This window comes from Balaenoptera physalus (genome assembly GCF_965194825.1).
Source record: "Balaenoptera physalus genome assembly, chromosome: 21".
Classification (NCBI taxonomy): domain Eukaryota; kingdom Metazoa; phylum Chordata; class Mammalia; order Artiodactyla; family Balaenopteridae; genus Balaenoptera; species Balaenoptera physalus.
In genome coordinates, this window is record NC_138902.1 from 14,898,307 (window position 1) to 14,917,335 (window position 19,029).

The following is a 19,029-nucleotide window of genomic DNA, read 5'->3' on the forward strand; positions in this document are numbered from 1 at the left end:
GGATGGTGGTGCCAGCAGCCCCTCAGCCCCCCATGCACCCAGAGCCTCGGGCTTCCTTAGCACCCTACGGCCTGCCCCTGGTGAGGGTGTAACCTTCACACGGGCTGCAATTTCACTCCATCCCCTTTATTTCAGTACACACCAAGCCCAGACAGTCTTCCAGAGTTTTCGGGAGCTAATCAGTGGAGTGATGGCTTTTCCTCTGGGAACCGTTTTGTTGGTTTCTCACCAAGTTATGTGATAGGCAGACGCCCATCAGGTCAAACAGGACAGTCGCCCACACCCCAGGAAATGTCTCCTTCCACCACATTAAATGAGCGCAGACAGAGTCGGCAAGCGGGAGGGGCAAGGAAGGAGACAGAAGTTTGAGGAAGGACTCAAACTGAAGGTCACAAGAGTTGGGGGACAGCAGGTCAGGATAAAGTCAAGGGGGCAGACCCTATGGTGGAAAACCCAACCAACCCATCACGCTTCCCAGAATCAGCCTCCCAGCAACGCGTCCGCCAGGAAGCAGCACATCCAGGGTTCAACCCCCTTCACCCAACAAATCCGAATCTACACCCCAACAGGCAGGCACCCTAGCCCAAGACCAGACCTATTTCCACAGACCTGAGCGCGGCGAATTGAGAGAGTAGTAAACAAATCCAGTTCTAGACAGCACAGAAGTTTCCCAAACCGTCAGCTTGTTTTCCTCCCAACAAAACACGGTGACTTCCCTCCGTTGTCACATTTCCTCCCCTAAACTTTTCTTTCTGCAACCCCTCTACAGAGGCTAAACTGCAAGCCGCTGAGGACGGAAACGCAAGAGCAGCCCCGCCGGGATGCAGCAGGAGTACCTTCTCCGTGGAGCAGAGGGGCCGGTGCCCAGAGGCTCGCTGCCCTGCCGAGCCGTGGAGGGCTGCTGTCGGGATGGAGCACGCTGAGGATTACGCGTCCCCGTCTCTGCGACCAGACCTTTCGGCGGCTCGGACCAACTGTGCGAGCGAGGCACTTAGCAATTATCTGCTGGCGCTGACGCTCCGCCCTCTGCTCCTGCGATTGGCTCCCGGGTCCCGGGCAGGACTGCATTGGTTTCAGACGACCTCACTCATTGCCTTGGCTCCTACTATTATCTGAGCCATCAAAGGAAATAATTCCAGGTTTCATTGACAACCTGTAAGGCTCTCCTCCGGGCCCGGTGTGGGAGCAGCCCTGGGAGTCCAGTGGAGGGAAGAGGGGAGAGTAGAAAAAGTGGGGGTGGGAGAGAGGGAGAGCCGAGAAAGGGTGGAGGGTGAGAGAGAGAGAGGGAGGGAGAGAGGGAGGAAGGGAGAGAGAGAGAGAGAGATGGAGAGAGAGAGGGAGCTATCAAGCAATCAGATTCCTGCACCAGCATTTTAACTTCCACAAAACAGAGCCCATAGCAACAATTTTCTGGCCTTATTTTTCCCCCAACTGGTGAATGTTCCTGAGGGCAGGGAGAAATATGACGGTGGTGTTTCTGCCTGTGTAACACAGGCTCTGGGAAGCAGAGCAAGGTAAAGCCTGGAGGAATCTAGTGATGTATTTCCCGGGGCCACCCTGGAGGGCATGTGAAGGTCATTTTAGATTGTTTGGGAGGACAGATTATGCACCTTCCCTGGATTTATCCATCCGTTCTTTCCCTCATGGTCCACCCAACCTGAGAAGACAGTTTCCTTTTGCACCTCATTCAGTCTCAGGAGAGCTGATTTTAAAGTCTGCGAAAGTCTGGAAATCCTCACTGGCCTCACAGGGAGGTCCAGAGAGACAGGCATTCCCCAAGCTAGTAATTCCGCTTGGACCCTGACTTTTGCTTGTTCCCACGTGGCTTCAGTGAATTGCTTAGACTCACATCATCAACCAAAGCAAGGAAGGAGAGGAAAAGGAACTCATCACGGGGTGAGAACAGTCCAAGTGCTTTTCCTTGTTCAACAAGGAATCATAGAGCATGAGTCTTGCCCTTTTTCTGTCCTTAGTGTATAGTTTTCACTGTATAGAAAGGACATCATTTGATAGCGGACATCATTTGACAGCTGAATTTTTTAAGAGGAAGAAAAAGAATTTTAAAAGGGCCTTTTAAAGGAAGCTCTTGGAATATCAAATTTCAGATTAGATAGAACTCGCCTTTCACCCTTTTCCTTCTGGGATCCGCATGTCTCAGAGCGCAGGCTATGGTTCCAGTTCGTCCCCTGTAGCCTCAGACAATTGCAATCTTTATCACCATCTGCATCCTTGGAGTCAAAAGTTCCTCCTGCCTTGTTCAGTGAGCTTCTGCTTCATGGGGATATGCCTGGCTTCCCTAAACACATTGCAAGCTCTGTAGGGGCAGAGCCGGTATCATGTATATCTTTATAACTCCAGTGACAGCACGTAGCACTCAATAAGTGGGCTGACTAATAAAACACAATACAAAACTTAGAGTGTACCTCTGAGCCTCCTGGCATCATTATTCCACTGTGATCACTCATCCAGCTGGCGGGGTGGGGAAGGGGCCCATCCTGGATTCCAGGAGGTAAAAATTCAGGACAAAATACTGTGACAGCTACCGCCGTCCCTCCAAGCTCTCAGCGCCCCTATTCTCTCTGGAAAAGGAGGCAGCTCTTCACTCCATGTCTTCTTACTCCCTCGAGCGCTGGAAGGAAATGAGAAGATGAGGGACACACATTTTATTTATGAGACATATACCTCAAAAAATTAAGTCATTTCCATAGTGGCTTTCCAAATATCAGCATGGCTAAAAGGAGAGTGACCCTCTATTAGGAGTCAAAAAATAGGACAAGGGGTGTAGCAAAGTATTTGTTTTCTATTTCCTTCCTTTGTCTAGGTGAAATTCTTACAAAGGCCCAAGGATGAAATTAACCTTAGCTGTTCCTTTGAAATTGACCCTGTCCCAGAAAATCTGGCATGTTCACTCATGGAGTAAAAGCCATAAATAATACTTTTATGATTTAAGCCATAAGATTTCCACTTCCACAAGAAAGCAGAGAGCGAGAGCAAGAGGGAGGGGATATGGGGATATATGTATATGTATAGCTGATTCAATTTGTTATACAGCAGAAACTAACACACCATTGTAAAGCAATTATACTCCAATAAAGATGTTAAAAAAAAAAAAAGAATGCCTTTGATGGGCTCATTAATACACTGGACAAGACTGAGGAAAGAATCAGTGACCTTGAAAACCTGTCAACAGAAACTCCTGAAGCTGAAGGGCAAAGAATAAAAGAATGAAAAAAAGAACAAAATGCCCCCCAATTTGGGACAATTACAAAAGATGTTAACACTTGCATAATGGGAAACCCAGAATAACAAGAAAGAAAGAAGCAGAAGTCTATTTGAATAATGGGTGGAATCCACAGATACAGGAATCTCAGGGAACATGAAGCAGGATAAATACCAAAAATTAGACACCTGGGCACATCATACTCAAACAGCAGAAATCCAAAGACAACGAATATCTTAAAAGGAACCAGAAGATATTAGGAAGCGGCTTGCCTATAGAGTAACAATGATATGAACTGAAGCAAATCTCCTGTCAGAAACCATGCAAGCAAGAAGAGAGTGAAGTGTTTAAAGTGTTGCAAGAAATAACCCCAGCAAACTAGAATTCTGTATTCGGTGCAATTATCTGTTAAACATGAAGGAGAAATAAAAACTTTCTCAGACAAACAAAAACTAAGGAAATTTGTTGCCAGTAGACCTGCCTTGCAAGAAATATTAAAAGAAGTTCTTTAGCAAGAAAAAAAAGGATATAAATCAGAAACTCAGAGCTGTATAAAGGAAGAAATAAACGAAGGTAAAATGAAAAAAAAAAAAAAAGCAGGCTTCAGCTCTGTGCCTTCACACTATCCCACTTCTCCCCCTTAAGAAAAAATAGGAGAAATAAACTAAATTATAAGAACTCTCTTGAGCACCTATCAAAGGTTCAGTCATCCTCAAAGGAAAAGGAAAGCATTTCAAGTGATTTTCTGCCAAACAGCAAGTCCTTACATGTACTTTTTGCCTTTTGAAGATGAAAGAGAGAGAGAGAGAGCTGTAAACAGTTGTTTATGTCAGTGCCTTTTAAACTGCCTGGTGGTGGTGGGATGAATTGGGAGATTGGGATTGACATATGTACACTAGTATGTATAAAATAGATAACTAATAAGAACCAGCTGTATAAAAAATAAATAAATAAACTTCAAATAAATAAATAAATAAACTGCCTGGTCATAAAATATTCTCTTTGAGAGAAGGATGATCCCTTTGTATCCCATAGATCAACTGCTTAATTCTGAGAGTTGGAGAACGCAGATGAAGTATGCGGATTCCACTGGTGCTTGCATTTGTATTAAATATCAGCTCCATACCATTTAAATGCACTGAGGTATGAAATGTACCGAATTCCATCTTGTGGCCAGTGTCCTGGCTAAAGCAGTCCATTTCGATTTAACAATTTCAGTGCATTAGCGACCTGAAAGGCTTTGGAGGGGGTTCGCGTTCCATTTTCAGCAATTAAGGGAAGGCTGTGGGTTGCTGTATTAAAATACAAATTAAACAGCAGCCGTTGGAGCTCCTGTCCTCCTTGTGGGTAACCACCTGCTACAACAAATTACCCTGACCTGCAGCGGAGGCTGGAGAAACCCTGTGTTTACCCTCCTGCTTATACCATTTTGTCAGTTATCATTTATTTATGCCAAATTCTGTTCCTAAAAGGGAAAAGAGGAGAATAAATCTAGGCAATGCCAAGAAAAAAGGAGATGTGTGAAAATGGGGAAAAAAAACAACAACAGAAAAAAGAGAGGGTGACTTTCAACCTTACATCTTTGCTAATTGAGTTGAGCCACACGGTACTGTCTTGGAAAACATGATATTAGCAAGATTCCTGAAAACCAGCATTGGATGGATGAAGGCACAGCTACCGAAGTAGAGAAACTTGGAGGAACACACGCACAGCTTTCCGTTCTGGCTGATGGCTGTTGTGAAACTTTATGTAATCTGATTCCTGCCCCCTACACCCACCCACTCCACTCCCCAAATCAAACCTGTGGAGCCAGTGACATTTCCTCTAAGTACAAGAGGAGATTGTGGTTGCCAGGAAGGTGTCAGTCACTGTGAACCATTCTTAATGATTTCATTAATTACTAATGAGCCTTCAGAAAGTCGGTATTAAAATAGACAGGGCTTCCTGAGCTTTGAAGACAGTATTTTACTATTTACAATACCCTGCTAAATAAAAGCAGGTGACTCTGGGGGTTTCAAATCATGATGATATTGTCAATAACCTGAAAGAGAGAGAGAAAAAGACAGAAACAGACAGATGGACAGACAGCAATCTGCAAGACTAAATTGCCCACCTAAATTCTGTTTGCTTCAGTTAAATTCTTCATAAGAAACACGGGGCTGAACGCTGTCATGAATTCTTGTCCAGCAATGCACCAGTTGACAGACACTGGAGAACTGAATGAGGAAGGGTGGCTGCCTTCCATGAAGCTGGTGGATGACCGTGACAGAAGGCACCTTCCAGATCAAAGGGCTGCACACGTGAATATGACTCTGGGGCCCCCTGCCTGCCAGGACCCATGTGCTGACATACAGTCTTCTCGAAAGTACCCATCCAACTTGTTTACAAAACCTGCCGCACATCATTCCCTCATTTGTAAATCAGGGTAATATTATTATTTCTAGGGCTGTGGAGAGTATGATGGCAAATCAACCTACAAAGGACCGTACAGATGTCCTAGCACTTGATATTGAGGGACCACATCTTGGCATTGGCGAATATTCGTGGGACACACAGTCACTCTGCTCTAGTAGCCCAGATGTCAGATCAGCTCTTGGAGTGGGACCAGAAGATGCTCACAGGGGCAGAAAAGATGCTCCAGGCACAGAGCAAAGCCTTGGGCAATGAGGTGTCATTTCCTATTGCTTAAGGAAATTCTCAAACTGTCCCGTGATACACTCCATATGGAGAAGAGTCCCTGGGGGGTGTGACAGTGTCATGCAAGGGACCTGCCATAAACCAAAATGGCTTCAAAAATGCATATTTTATTACGAAAGTCACGCCAATTTTGTATTCTACTCCAAAACGTTTGTTTTAGTACATGAGTTACAGAATGAGTTGCCCCAAATATTTGTATAACACTGAGTTTCCAGGAAGATGCTGCATATTTATGAGTAGCCTGGGGTTTGAGAAACACAAGCCTCAAGTTTCTAGTCTGCCTTCTGCCTGGCTGTCAGAGTCAGGTGAAACCTGGCCCCATCCCACCTGTGTAACTTCCTCCACCCTCATCCTCATGGACCACGATCCCAGCACAGCCTCTCTGAGCATGCTCACTCCAGCCTCCTGGCCTCCCGCTGGCTGCCCAAGTGTCTCCCTCGCACCTGCCTTCTCCTGTGAGATCGCAGCCATCCTCCAAGGTCCAGACGCATCTCTCCTTCTGTCACTTCTCCTGTCTGGCAGGACGCTTCAATTTTACCCTGCACCACACAAGTTAAAATTAGTTACATTCTTGTTTGTATTTTCATTATTGTTTCCATATGGCCATTTTCATATCTGCTACTACACGTTATGTTTATTTGGTAGCCTTAACACCACCCCCATGTCACCCCCAAATCCACAGTGATACCCACAGCAGTTAGGACAGTGCAGGCCAAACACTTAGAAATCCCAACAATGAACAGCTGATGACAACGTGGACAGATCAACTTCTTTCACAGCTGGAAGAAATGGACATCTGGTAACATCTAGCACAAGGTCATCCCGACCTGTTCAAAACGTTCAGGGGAGAGTGTAGCATCCCATCTCGGCCTCTTTGGCCATCCAAATGCATATCGCACTTAGCATCAGAGGAAAGCAAAGAGCTGAAAGCATCACAGTGACATCAGGACCAGATTTTCCCTCCTTCTACTCCCGTGTTCTTCCTCCAGCAAGAAGGGAGCCTGGGTAAGGCCAGAGAGGTTTCTTTTAGCCTAAGAATGCATTTAAGTTACCGAGGAAAAGTGATAAACATTAACAAGGAAACACTGGTCTGTCATGAAGACGTATTTGAAGGGAGTACTTTCTATCAAGCATATTTGCCTCCTTTGAAATGAAGAGAAGATCCTGGGGGGAAGGCAGGGGCAGAAAAACTGCGGGGAGTTGGAACTGAAGAGGAAGATGAGGGATGGAACTCCTGGACTCTCATCCAACATGGTCACCGTTAGCACTGAAAGGTGTCTGATGGAAAAAGCAAATTAGTGTTTTTGCACAACCCTCTGCATTCTATGCTTGGGATTGGCTGGTACTAAGAATGTCTTCAGGCTGGACTTGGGCTGCACACCTTTCCAATTGCTGTGACATAACCAGCAGTTTCCACTGCAATGCCACAGAAATAAAGAGCTGGTATAGCGATCCCCCCAAATTGTTAAGGAATTATGTTCATCAGTACTCTCTCTTAGGAGAGCATCACGTGTCTAGAAAAGGCAGCTCCCAAGGGAAACTTATTCTCCAAGGGTTACTGTATACTAGTCATCTTCCCCTTCTGTCTTAGAAGTCACCTTAATAAGCTGTGTTATCTCAAAGTCTAAGATAAAAAATGTAAATAGAAATGAATTACACATAACAATTGTGGGCTTTGGTTAACTAAGTGTCTAGTGTTCTTTAGACTTAAATAAAGACTCTTGAATCCCCTCATGCTCAGACTGCTGGAGGGTTTCTCCCCATCACCTGGACATCTATTCTGAGCTACTCTCCAGAAGATGGGTGTTCATTTCCTTTGCAAAAACTCCCCAAATACCAACTTCCCTTGGTTTCTCCCCACCAGGACCCCCGTTGGTCTGCTGGTAGAGCTCTGAGCCTTTTATCCTCTGTCTTGACAGAAGCTCTGGACAGCTTTTTTCAAAGGGGAGCCAATAAGATACGCTCAGCGTCCCACTAGCCACCAGCCCCCATCAAAATTGTCTCCTTTCTCCTCCATGAGAGATGGTTCTATTTACCACTGGCTTATTAATGGAAGCAGGTACTTTTTTTTTTAACTTCATTTCATGATTGTATGACAATCAGGTCTATTTTAAACAAAGTCCCTTTACACGTGGGAAGAATAGGGCATGACAAGTCATTGTCGATTCCCGCAGAGACCAGGGCAGAAGGCATGGGACAGATGAAGCGACAGTCTTGACATATGGACTGGAGACGGTGCAGCTCTTCCAGGGATCTTAAGAAACAGGAAGACCCTCTCCTCTTGTTGAAATGGTTTAAATGAACGTCTCCCTGAAGGAGCGGCTGCCATGTTCCCTCAGACCTTTTTCTGATTTCTAAATTCCAGTGATTTATCTTTTCTGATCCCCTCCTCCTTTCCCCTCCTTCCTCTTTCTCTCTCTTTCTTCCCTTTTCTTATGACTCCTGTTTTCTTTTTCAATTTTCAATATTAGACCCTCTTGATAAATATTCATAAAACTGTCATTTTCCTCCTCTTGTAAGTTAAACTATACTGACCATTCAGCCATTTCAAGCAAAGGAGATATGAAAATCTCATCAACTGGAATAAATAAAATCCCACCCCTTTGCCTAGATTGTCTAGAGAAGAAAAGAAGAGCAGATGTTAAGTTTTAAAAGACTTTAGGCTACAAGTTGTTTGTGAGGGCAGAGTGACATAAAGGAACAGTAGGTGGGTCTATGGAACATTGTCGTGATTTGTCTCAGGAGTTGGTTTGGGGGGTTATTCTCAGGTAACCTCAGCAAATGACTCCTTGGTGCTGAAATTCATTAACATCAGTCCCATTTTGAAGCCTGTAGCATGAATGTCTGAGGGGGCTGGGTGACAGAGAGGAAGAAAAGAATGATGGAGCCAGCATTTCAGCTTAAATCTTCTTAACATCAGTTTTATTGATACAAAATGTCTGAGTGATGGAGTTTCAAAATCCAGCTCTGCTTTTTAGCTATTAAGGAACACTTAAGAAGGGCTAAGCTTCCAGAGGAAAGCTTGGAAATCGACACAAGCTCCTTAAGACAATCTCCATAGCCCAGGCTACTGAAGGGCTGGAAGAGGATAAATATGCCAATGTATCTGCAGCAATATCACTGCTGTGACTAGAAGTGGTCTTTAATCTTTTTTTTGCCAACTTTCAAGGCACTGCTGGGCTTCTGAGACCGACAGCTTCTATGAACGGGTGTTCTTTTCTTGGTCCTTCCCTCTTGGCTCCATTGGGAGCAGCATTGGGCTAAGGAAATGTGGTCCTTCTGCCCTTGTAACGGGCGCAGTGCAATGACCTGGTCTGTGAGAATAAGAGCACACATGTGGCAGATTTGTAAGTGAATGTTTGAATAAAGCTAATAATCAGTTGCACAGAAAGGCCCAGCTGGGATTCTCCATCTTGACTGATTAAGAAAATACTTCCTGAGGTTATGAAGTACATGCAGAGCTTCTCCAAACTGGGAAAATTCTGCTGGACTCTTCACCCTGATACTGAAGGTCTTGAGAGGTGGGGGGGCGGGAGGTGGTCATCAAGAAAAGTGTATCAAAGAGCCCTGACCAATAGAATATTTTTAAAACCGAGATCAATGAAAAGAATGTTTATTGTTCAATACATACCAATGATGGGAGGTGGGGACTCTAAGAGCACAGCACCTGGTACCCACCAGGGCTCCATGAATATGGGTTGAAGAAAGAACGAGGGGGTGAGTGAATTGTATCACTGGCTTAAACCTTTGGCTCCTTTAAGATGAACTTTCATTTCCTGGAGTAACGCATTGTATGTTTATAGGGGGAAATGATTTCCCTTCTTAACTTTACATTGAAAGATTAGGAACGCCTCCTCACCATCACATCTTTGTAAGTTCCTCTGCACACAGGCGACAACACACACAAAGCTACTTTCAACTTTTCCAATTTATTTCCTCAGATCTCTTCACCAGGTTTGAAGAGGCTCCTAACGCTGCCTAAAATCACCTCTGGGTAAAAGACTTTCTTAGGTCATCCTGGAAGGACCCCCTCACGTCATTGCCAACCTTTTACTTTATTTTCATCTGATCGGTGTCAAGGCCGTTGATGCTAAGAAGGGTTAGTGAGGAGTTGGAGTTTTAGGGAACTATCCTAAAATAGAATGTGTTTGTATTAGTCAGCTTGGGCTGCCGAAAGAAAATACCATAGACTGGGTGGCTTAAAAACAGTCATTCATTATGTCACAGTTCTGGCGGCTACAAGTCCCAGATCAAGTTCTGGCAGGATGGAGTTCTGGAGAGGTTCTCTTCCTGATTTGCCGATGGCCATCTACTCACTGTGTCCCCCTGTGGCAAAGAGACAGAGCTGTCTGCTGTCTCTTCTTATAAGGGCACGAATCCTATCAGATCAGGGCCCTACCCCATGACCTCATTTTGCTTTCATTACTTCCAAAAAGGCCCTATCACCTATAGTCACATTGGAAATTGGGACTTCAACGTATAAATTTTAGAGAGACACATTTCAGTCTATAGTCATGATCTTTTATCTTATTGGAATAGTGTGAGTGTAATTCTCCCTGAAGGTGAAGAAATGGAATGTATGGCATCCCAATATCTTATACCTTCCAAATTGTATTTGTGTGTGGCTTCTGTAAATTATCTTCCTTTCCTTTCCTTATATTTTAGTTTAGCTATCAGTTATGACTCTAAGCCAATCTCTAGCTTCTAACAGATGCTTTTTCTTCAGCCTCTCCTTTTTCTTCTTGCTGTCATCACCATTAAATTCACTAATTGTTAATATTAGAACATTTTTTAAAATGTAATAGGACAAAAACCCTACTATTTGTACATTATGATACATCATGTCTGCACCATCTTTTGCAGTCTGCTGTATCCCTCTCTTTCATGGCCTCCAACTGCATCTTCAACCTTTGAAGCACCCTCCAGAATCCCAGGTCTGCATACTTCCCCTTGAGTGACCTCCTCCTCTGAACCCTGGTGTGACTGGCTCTCCCAAGCCCTACAACCTGCCCCTTTTCCACGTGAGCAGACGTGCAGGATGACAGAGCACCTCGTCCACCAGGAGATCTCTGTGCAAGAAAATAGGTGCTCAATAAATGCTTAGAGAAGGAATGACACGTCTGTTGGTCTGACATAATGGCCACTCTCAGAGCAGATTGAAAAAAAAGATGTAACTAATTGACCGATATTTGGCATGTTGTTTTTAACCTGGCAAGAGCTGAATTAAGAATCAGATGATCTGGTGTCGATTCTCAGGTATGCCCTTTTCTATCAGAGCAAGCAACCTTGCCTGAGGTTTAGTTCCCATAACTTTAAAAGGTGTATCAAAGCCTATCTTAAAACAATGTTAGGAGGATTATTACATGAGCTAATGTATCTGAATTCATCAGCAGAGTGCTGGATACAAAGCAGTTCTCAGTACATGTAATTTCAGCCTGTCACAGGAGAACAATGCATGACTTCTTGATAATGTATTTATAGAAGTTTGCTGGGCTGTTTACTACATTTTAGGTAAATTCTCCTTGATTGAAGTACACTGCTACAAAGGAAATTACGGTTCCTTCCTTATGAATTATAAAATAGCTCCTCTTCAAATGATTGCTTGAAAGGAATTTTGCAGGCCAAAGATAATAGTAATTTCCCTTTTTAAAATAATAACAGTAAAAAAAATATGTTAATCTTTTAAAACAATTCAAAAGACAGCATTCAGGAACAATGTATTAAAGAAATAAAACAATAAATACAGTTTGGCACTTTAAACAATTATCAAAGTTATTTTAATATGACCTGATTTTATTCTCCCAAATATGAAACTTTATGTACATACTTGTGTGTATCCATATATAGATATCAGCACAAAGGCTAGTGTGAGGCTTAACATACAACAAGCATTTCCATTAAAGTAAAAAACAAAATAAGTATACCTACTGTAACCATTTTTATTTAACATTGTTCTGGAGACACTAGCTTATACAACTGTATGAAAGAAACAAGTATGAATTTTGAGGGAAAGGAAGTACAACTATTATTATGTGTGTGTGATATATAACTGTATTCTTAGAAAATAACGTTACAAGTACTACAAAATTTTAAATGCATAAAGATGTCTGGTATATAATTAATATACCAAGCTAAATATTTTTGTATAATGAAAAATTAGTTGGAAGATACAATGAAAATACAGTAAAAGTAAAGTTAAAATACTTGGGAATTTACATTAAAAATGTGTAACCTGTATGTGATTAAAATTTATAAATGCATTAAGGGACACAAATGAACCATTTAATGAACAAAAGGCATGCCATGTTCTTGAGCAGAAATATGTAGTATCACAAAGATATCAATTCTCCCTAAGTTAATCTGTAAAATAATGTGCATAAAACCCACAGGACTTTTGGAAGGAGAGGGGCAAATAAACAAACAGGTTCCATTCTGTACAATAAAAAAATCGACAAGAAGGAAGAGTGAGAGTAGGAGTGTTTTTTTTGTTTGTTTGTTCTTGTTTTTTTTTTTTTTTGAGGACTTATCTGCTTTAAAAAATTTTGTTTAATTCTTTTTTATTTTTAACTTTCTATTTTATGCTGGAGTATAGCCGATTAACAATGTTGTGATAGGTTCAGTGCACAGCAAAGTGACTCAGCCATACATATACATGTATCCATTCTCCCCCAGACTCCAGACTTCCCTGGAGGTCCAGTGGTTAAGACTCCAGCTTCCACTGCAATGGGCATGGGTTCGGGTTCGATCCCTGGTTGGGGAACTAAGATCCCATGTGCCGCATGGTGCCGCCAATAAATAAAGAAAGAAAAATAAAAATAAAAGTTGAACCCCACCAATGGATCATTGAAGAAATCAAAGAGGAAATCAAAATACTTAGAGACAAATGAAAACAAAAACACGATGATCCATAATCTGTGGGACACAGCAAAAGTAGTTCTAAGAGGGAAGTTTATAGAAATACAATCTTACCTCAGGAAACAAGAAAAACTACTATTAAAATATATTGTAAACTATAAGAATTAAGAGAATGTTGTACTGTTTCTTGACTACGCAGAATAATTAATGGCTCTAAATAGAAGTCCTGAAGTAGATTCGAATTTATATTATAAATGTAGCATTTCAAATCAATGTAGTAAACATGGCTTATTTTATAAATGGTACTGGGATATCTCGGCTACTATCTGAAAAAAATAAAGTATAATCTTTAGTGCATATTTTACATGAAAGAAACTTCAGATGAATGAAAAATTTAAATGCAATCATGGGAATACTAAAAGTAGTCGAAGTATACTGTGAGGAGATTTTGTATGACAGATTTTAACGGGGAGAGCCTTACTAAGTATGATAACAAAATCCGAACACAAATAAAGAGAAAGATCCACACAGTTGTTCACAAAAATAAAAAAGCTTCTGAACTGCCAACGGGGGTGGAGGGAGAGGGGAACAGGGGAGGTGAGAGGCACCCAGTAAACAAGATCAGAAGGCAAGTAACAAAATGGAAGTAAAATTTGTGAATAATGGTACAGAGAAACAATGAATTGCCTTAATATATAGAGATCTCTTGTAAATCAATAAGAGAAAAGACCAGTAACCGGTAGGAAAATGAGCAAAAGAGAAAAACAGAACATTTCTGCAAAGCCTCTTAAACATAAGGATGTTCAATACAACTGAGTCTGAATAGAAATGAAAATACAACCAGATATTTTTCACCTACCATAATCGCACCTAGCCTAAAAGTGAAAAACGTTTGATAGGGTGTTGGGCATGGTGGGGAGAAACAGGTACCCCAATCTTTGCAATTCTCTAGAAATGTCAACAAAATGTCAACAAAATGTAAGACACATCCTCTTTGTCCTCACAATTTCACTTCTAGGGATTTATACCCCAGATAGATCCCCTTATGTGTGAAATGATGTATGTACAAAGATATTTATCACAGTACTATTTGAAATAGCAAAAGAGAGGATGTGACCCAAATGTACTAAATAAATTCTCGTACCTCCAGACAATGAAAGACGATGCAGCCATTTAAAAAGAAAGAGGCGCCTGGATGGGACCTGATGTGTTAGCAGCCCCCAAGGGATGTTGCAAAATAATAAAAGTAGGATGAAGGACGCCACGAATAGCAGAGAAGTGTGTAGTTACGTATGGGCCTGTCCACATATGGGATGGTCTGGGGGGCACATGGAGACCTGTTGGCAGTGAGCCCGAGGGAGGGGACCTGCTTGGCTTGAGCCAGGAGTGAGAGGGAGACCACTTTTCGAATCTATAATATGCACATATTGTTTTAAAAAATAAATAATGTTTAAAGCCCTTGACTTTGTTCTTTTGTTTAATGCAATCTTGAAGGGAGAAAAGAGAGTTTAAAAGGCAGATAGTATTAGGGAGATACGGCCAGAGACCAGAAAAGTAAATGTTACCTTTTCTGCTTCTCATCCACACAACTACATGTTCAAAAAATAATATTTAAGTGAGTTTTTTGCATAACAACTATATCCCTGTAACCGTAGGGAGATTGCCCCTTCTCTGCTGGCCTCAGTTCCTGCATTTTTATAATGAAATCATTGGACTGGATGCTCTGCAAGTTCCCTCCAGCTCCAGAAGTCTATAAAACACTACCCTGGTCTTTCCCTGAGGTCATTTTATTAACTTGCTTCAACATTAGCCCACAAATTAGGGATTACCAGCTGCTGACTATTGCTTGAAACTTCCTCTTCATTTAAATAAAATGGTTCCCTTACCAACCTTTCTCTTAAAGCCAAGCTTATAGGAACAGACTCTATCTGTGTATCTTTTTTTACTAACAAAGCCTGTTTTCGTATACAATCCAATTTATACCATTGTCTGTTTTCTAAAAGCCAGTCTTCCTTCTGGTTCAAACAATGCCTAACTGAAATCTAACATGTGGCAAACTTTACGTCCAAAGGGGAGGAATAAAGTAGTTTCACTTCATTGGTTTTTTTTTTAAGGCAGGACAATGCTCAGGAAAGAATTTTTCACTTCCGGTTAACAATCAATTTGCAAAATCGTCCTCTGTTCTCTTTTCTGAAAGGCACCGGGGGCCTAGGATATGCTTCTCCACTGGACCAGAGGGGTTTCTAAACACGGGGAGGGGGAAGGGTAAGCTGGGACGAAGTGAGAGAGTGGCATGGACATATATACACTACCAAATGTGAAATAGATAGCTAGTGGGAAGCAGCCGCATAGCATAGGGAGATCAGCTTGGTGCTTTGTGACCACCTAGAGGGGTGGGGTAAGGAGGATGGGAGGGAGATGCAAGAGGGAGGAGATATGGGGTTATATGTATATGTATAGCTGATTCACTTTGTTATAAAGCAGAAACTAACACCATTGTAAAGCAATTATACTCCAATAAAGATGTTAAAAAAAAAAAGATTCCATTCTATTGGAGGAAAACAGTCAATAAACAAATATACAAATTAATTAAAAAAAAAAAAAAAAGTGGGTCTGTTTCCAGGGGCCTATTTAGCCAGTAGGTTCATCACCCGAAACCTCAGGCTCCCTTTCATTATTCCTGCTTGATCCTGCCTTTTGATAATTTCCAGTAAAGCACTGTTGTCTTATTTTCTGCTTTAGACAAGCTTGAGGGAGAGCTTCTTAAGTCACTTGACCAAAATATATTTTGGAGCATGGAAAGAACATAGTTTCTTTGTTTTTTGGGGTTTTGTTTTTCACAAAAGGATTACTTGTATTCAAAATCTTGTTCACTGACTTGTTAATCGTGATGTAGTGACATGACCAATTTCTCAGCCTGTTAGAGGCTTTAATTTCTTTTTCACAAAATGTAAATAATAACACCTACCTTGCAAGGTTTTTTGCAAAGATTATAAAAAATACGTAGTACATAAAATAGATAATATATGTAACATGAACAGTGTATATTGTATATATATAATTGTCAATGAAAAAATGTTGCCTGCCATATCAGTAAACAAAGGATGTTGCAGCCATCAAGCCATCACATTATAGTTGCCCCAATAGTGAACCCTGAGGAAACTCAGGATGGAAACAGGATGCCCACCATCTAGCAGTCAACTGCCACAGCCTCCCCTGATGGTGCACCCCGAGGGAGCTCAGGATGAGAAAGCACAGGATACTGGCCCACATAGCTGAGGTGCATATCAAAGGAAGGATTTCAGTGAGCCCAGACTTTTGCATCTTCCCATACACAGAAAAACACTAAAAATTCATTAACTCGAGATGTCTGGTTTTCTTTAATTAACAGGAATCTTTCGATGTTCCGATTACCTGGTCTTTGTTGCAAAAACTCCTATAGTTGATGGCTCCTCCCTCTCCTTTTTGGATCAGTCCCTCAGAGAGCTGAGAGGCTGTGTCCCAGGCTTAAGTACTCAGTTTTGCCCAGCAAATAAAACATATTTCTCAACTTTGAGGTTGTGCATTTTTTTCAGTCAACATAATATATATGTTAAATATACATATATAGAATATATATACACAAATATACATATCTATTAGTGTAGGGGGTAAAAACATGGACTTTTCCTTGTTACTTAACCACTCTGAACCTCAGTTTCCATTTCAGCAAAATAGACATATTAACAGGTCCTAAATCACAGTGTGGTCAGAAGGGCTAAACACACATAAAGCATGTACCCACTGCCTGGCAAACAGTAGGAGCTCAACAAATGTTGTCCAATGGCAAGGCAGCCCTCAAGATACCAGCGGTCAGTAAGTGGTGGGTATTATGATTATTGTTCATTTCTTTCAGGGGCAATCTGGAAGCCCAGAGGCAGAGGTTTGGAGGAATTTTAGGGGTCCACACAATACACCCAGGTGGGAACAACACAAATCCCCTGAGTGGGGTTCAGGGAGCACCTCAGCAGCCCTGGCCCTTCCTGCTCTCTCAGTTGGGAGGGTCTCAGTGCTGGGCTTTGTATTTTCAAAAGATGGCCCGGGCCTTCTTCAGAGAAGAGGAGTTGACAGACAGCATGATGATGGCTGATGAAGGTGTGGGATGATGAGCGGAGAGTCAGCTTGTACCAGAAACATCAACACTCAACCAATGCCTGGCTCTACTTCCTCACCTGTTTATTGATGGCTAGGCTTTATCTAGTTTCAGGACTAGAGTAAAACACAAGGATTTGAAATAGAGTCACAGATGTAGAAAACAAACTTATGGTTACCAGGGGGGGAAAGTGGGGAGGGGAGAGGGATAAATTGGGAGATTGGGATTGACATATACACAACACTACCTATAAACTAGATTACTAATCAGGACCTACTGTATAGCACAGGGAACTCTACTCAGTACTCTGTAATGACCTGTATGGGGAAAGAATCTAAAAAAGAGTGGCTTATATGTATATGTATAACTGATTCACTTTGCTGTACACCCGGAACTAACACAACATTGTAAATCAACTATACTCCAATAAAAATTAAAAAAAACACACACAAGGATTCTCCAAAGATCTTATGTTTGGACCTGATTCTTAGATCTTCTTCTGGGAATTGGGGGTGGGAGGAGAGAGAGTAAAGGAAACAGTGGGGTGGGGCGGGGGGACGTGCATAGGGAAATGAGCGCTTCATGGTGGAAGCACTGAAGCACCACAAAAGGAGTTCCATCGATCCTGGAGAAATCCCCGCAAGTCCCCTCCAGCAAAACTTCAAAACTCAGAACTGTCGATTCAGCGCACCTGAAAAAACCAGAGCAGATGGACATCAGGACCCCGTTGGGATCCTGCAGCTCCATTGCTGCGGCCCCAGCAGTTTTGAGGGCAAACAGCTCACTCCAGAGTATTGATCCAGCCACAGCAAGGTGCAATCTGCTTAAAAAAAAAAAAGAAGTCTGTTTGAGAAATAGACCCACAGACACAGAAAACAAAATTCCGGTTACCGAAGGGGAAAGGGTGAGGGGACGGATAAATTAGGAGTGTGGGATTAACAGAGACACACACATATATGATATATGTAAAATAGATGAACAACAGGGTCCTACTGTAGAGCACAGTATTACTGTGCTCAATATTACTCAATATCTTGCAATAAACGATAATGAAAAAGAATCTGGAAAAGAATATATATATGTATGTATGTATACGTATGTATGTGTGTATGCATAACTGAATCACTTTGTTGTACACCTGAAACCACCAACAATGTAAATCAACCATTCTTCAGTTTAAAAAAATTTAAAAATAATTTTAAAGTCTGTGTATGTACAGCAACCCTACCCCGTCAAGCCGGGAAGACGAACAGCAGTTAAGTGTAGACAGAGGCAACCCACCACATTGTCCCCAGCACGCAACTCCAGACATGGTCAGAAGCCTTTTACTGCCTGAGAGTTTTAGCACATGAGGGGGAAGCTTTTCAACTCAATTAGCATTCAGTGGTCCTGATGCTCAATCACAGGGATCAGCTGGGAAGTTACTAAAGCCATTACCAGGGGCTGGAGTCGCCAGTTGAGTTTGAAACGTCAGTGCCTTTCCCCTGACACCACCTCCCCTCTTCCCACTGTCCCTCCCAATCAGAGGTCCTGATAATTTGGTAACCTTTCACAACAGCAGGGAGTCATCCTTCAGTCTTGGGATCAGGGACTTTGAAATACCCAAGGAGTCAATTACAGCTTGGCTCTGTCCCTGGGAAAAGAAAGCAGCATCCGAGAGGTGGAAGGAATTGGGGTCCTGGGCACCGCGGGCATGTGAGTTCCGAGGCGCCTTCTCCCAGATGGTGCCTGCATCCCACCAAAGCTTCCGAGGAGACCACAGCCTGTAGGGTAGAAAGAAGAGCCTGGGAAGACCCAGCTCAAGGTTGCTCTAAGCAAAAGAGAATATGAATGGAGAATTGTCTCGAATTAGAGGAGGATTGCAGGAATGTAACCCTTTGTATTCTAAAGATCTGAGAGTGAATTGGTAGGTAGGTAGGACCTTGGCTAGTTGTTAATCAATACCCATTGGCCCTTTCTCTTTGCTGCATCCAGATTCCCTTCGACAGCCCCCTTGCCTCTGGGTGGGGCCCTGGGACGAGCGCTGACCAGTGGACCATGCGCAGAAGTGGCTCTGTCCTCTCTGGGCAGAAGAGGCCAAGAGCGTGCGTGCCTTCTCCAAGCTCCCTACTTCCAGCGCGGGGCT

At 42.5% G+C, this 19,029-nt stretch overlaps 1 protein-coding gene and 1 long non-coding RNA gene across 3 annotated transcripts in view; both read right to left on the bottom strand.

Moving 5' to 3' along the window:
- The window catches only part of ZMAT4 (zinc finger matrin-type 4), a 352,855-nt gene extending 345,095 nt beyond the window's left edge, over nt 1-7,760 (bottom strand). Inside the window, exons 1-3 of one of the 2 annotated variants that reach the window (XM_082444191.1) lie at nt 5,022-7,760; nt 2,424-2,629; nt 837-2,314 (exon numbers count right to left, since the gene is read on the bottom strand). The gene's annotated coding sequence lies outside the window, so the exon portion shown is untranslated. Of the gene's footprint in view, nt 1-836; nt 2,315-2,423; nt 4,756-5,021 lie in introns of those variants that run through there. The other variant, XM_082444190.1, reaches the window with a different exon arrangement.
- An 8,373-nt stretch (nt 7,761-16,133) lies between these two features.
- Nucleotides 16,134-19,029, bottom strand: part of LOC309651456 — a 95,430-nt gene continuing 92,534 nt past the window's right edge. Inside the window, exon 2 of the long non-coding RNA XR_014258138.1 lies at nt 16,134-17,595. This is a non-coding gene — a long non-coding RNA (uncharacterized lncRNA). The remainder of the gene's footprint in view (nt 17,596-19,029) is intronic.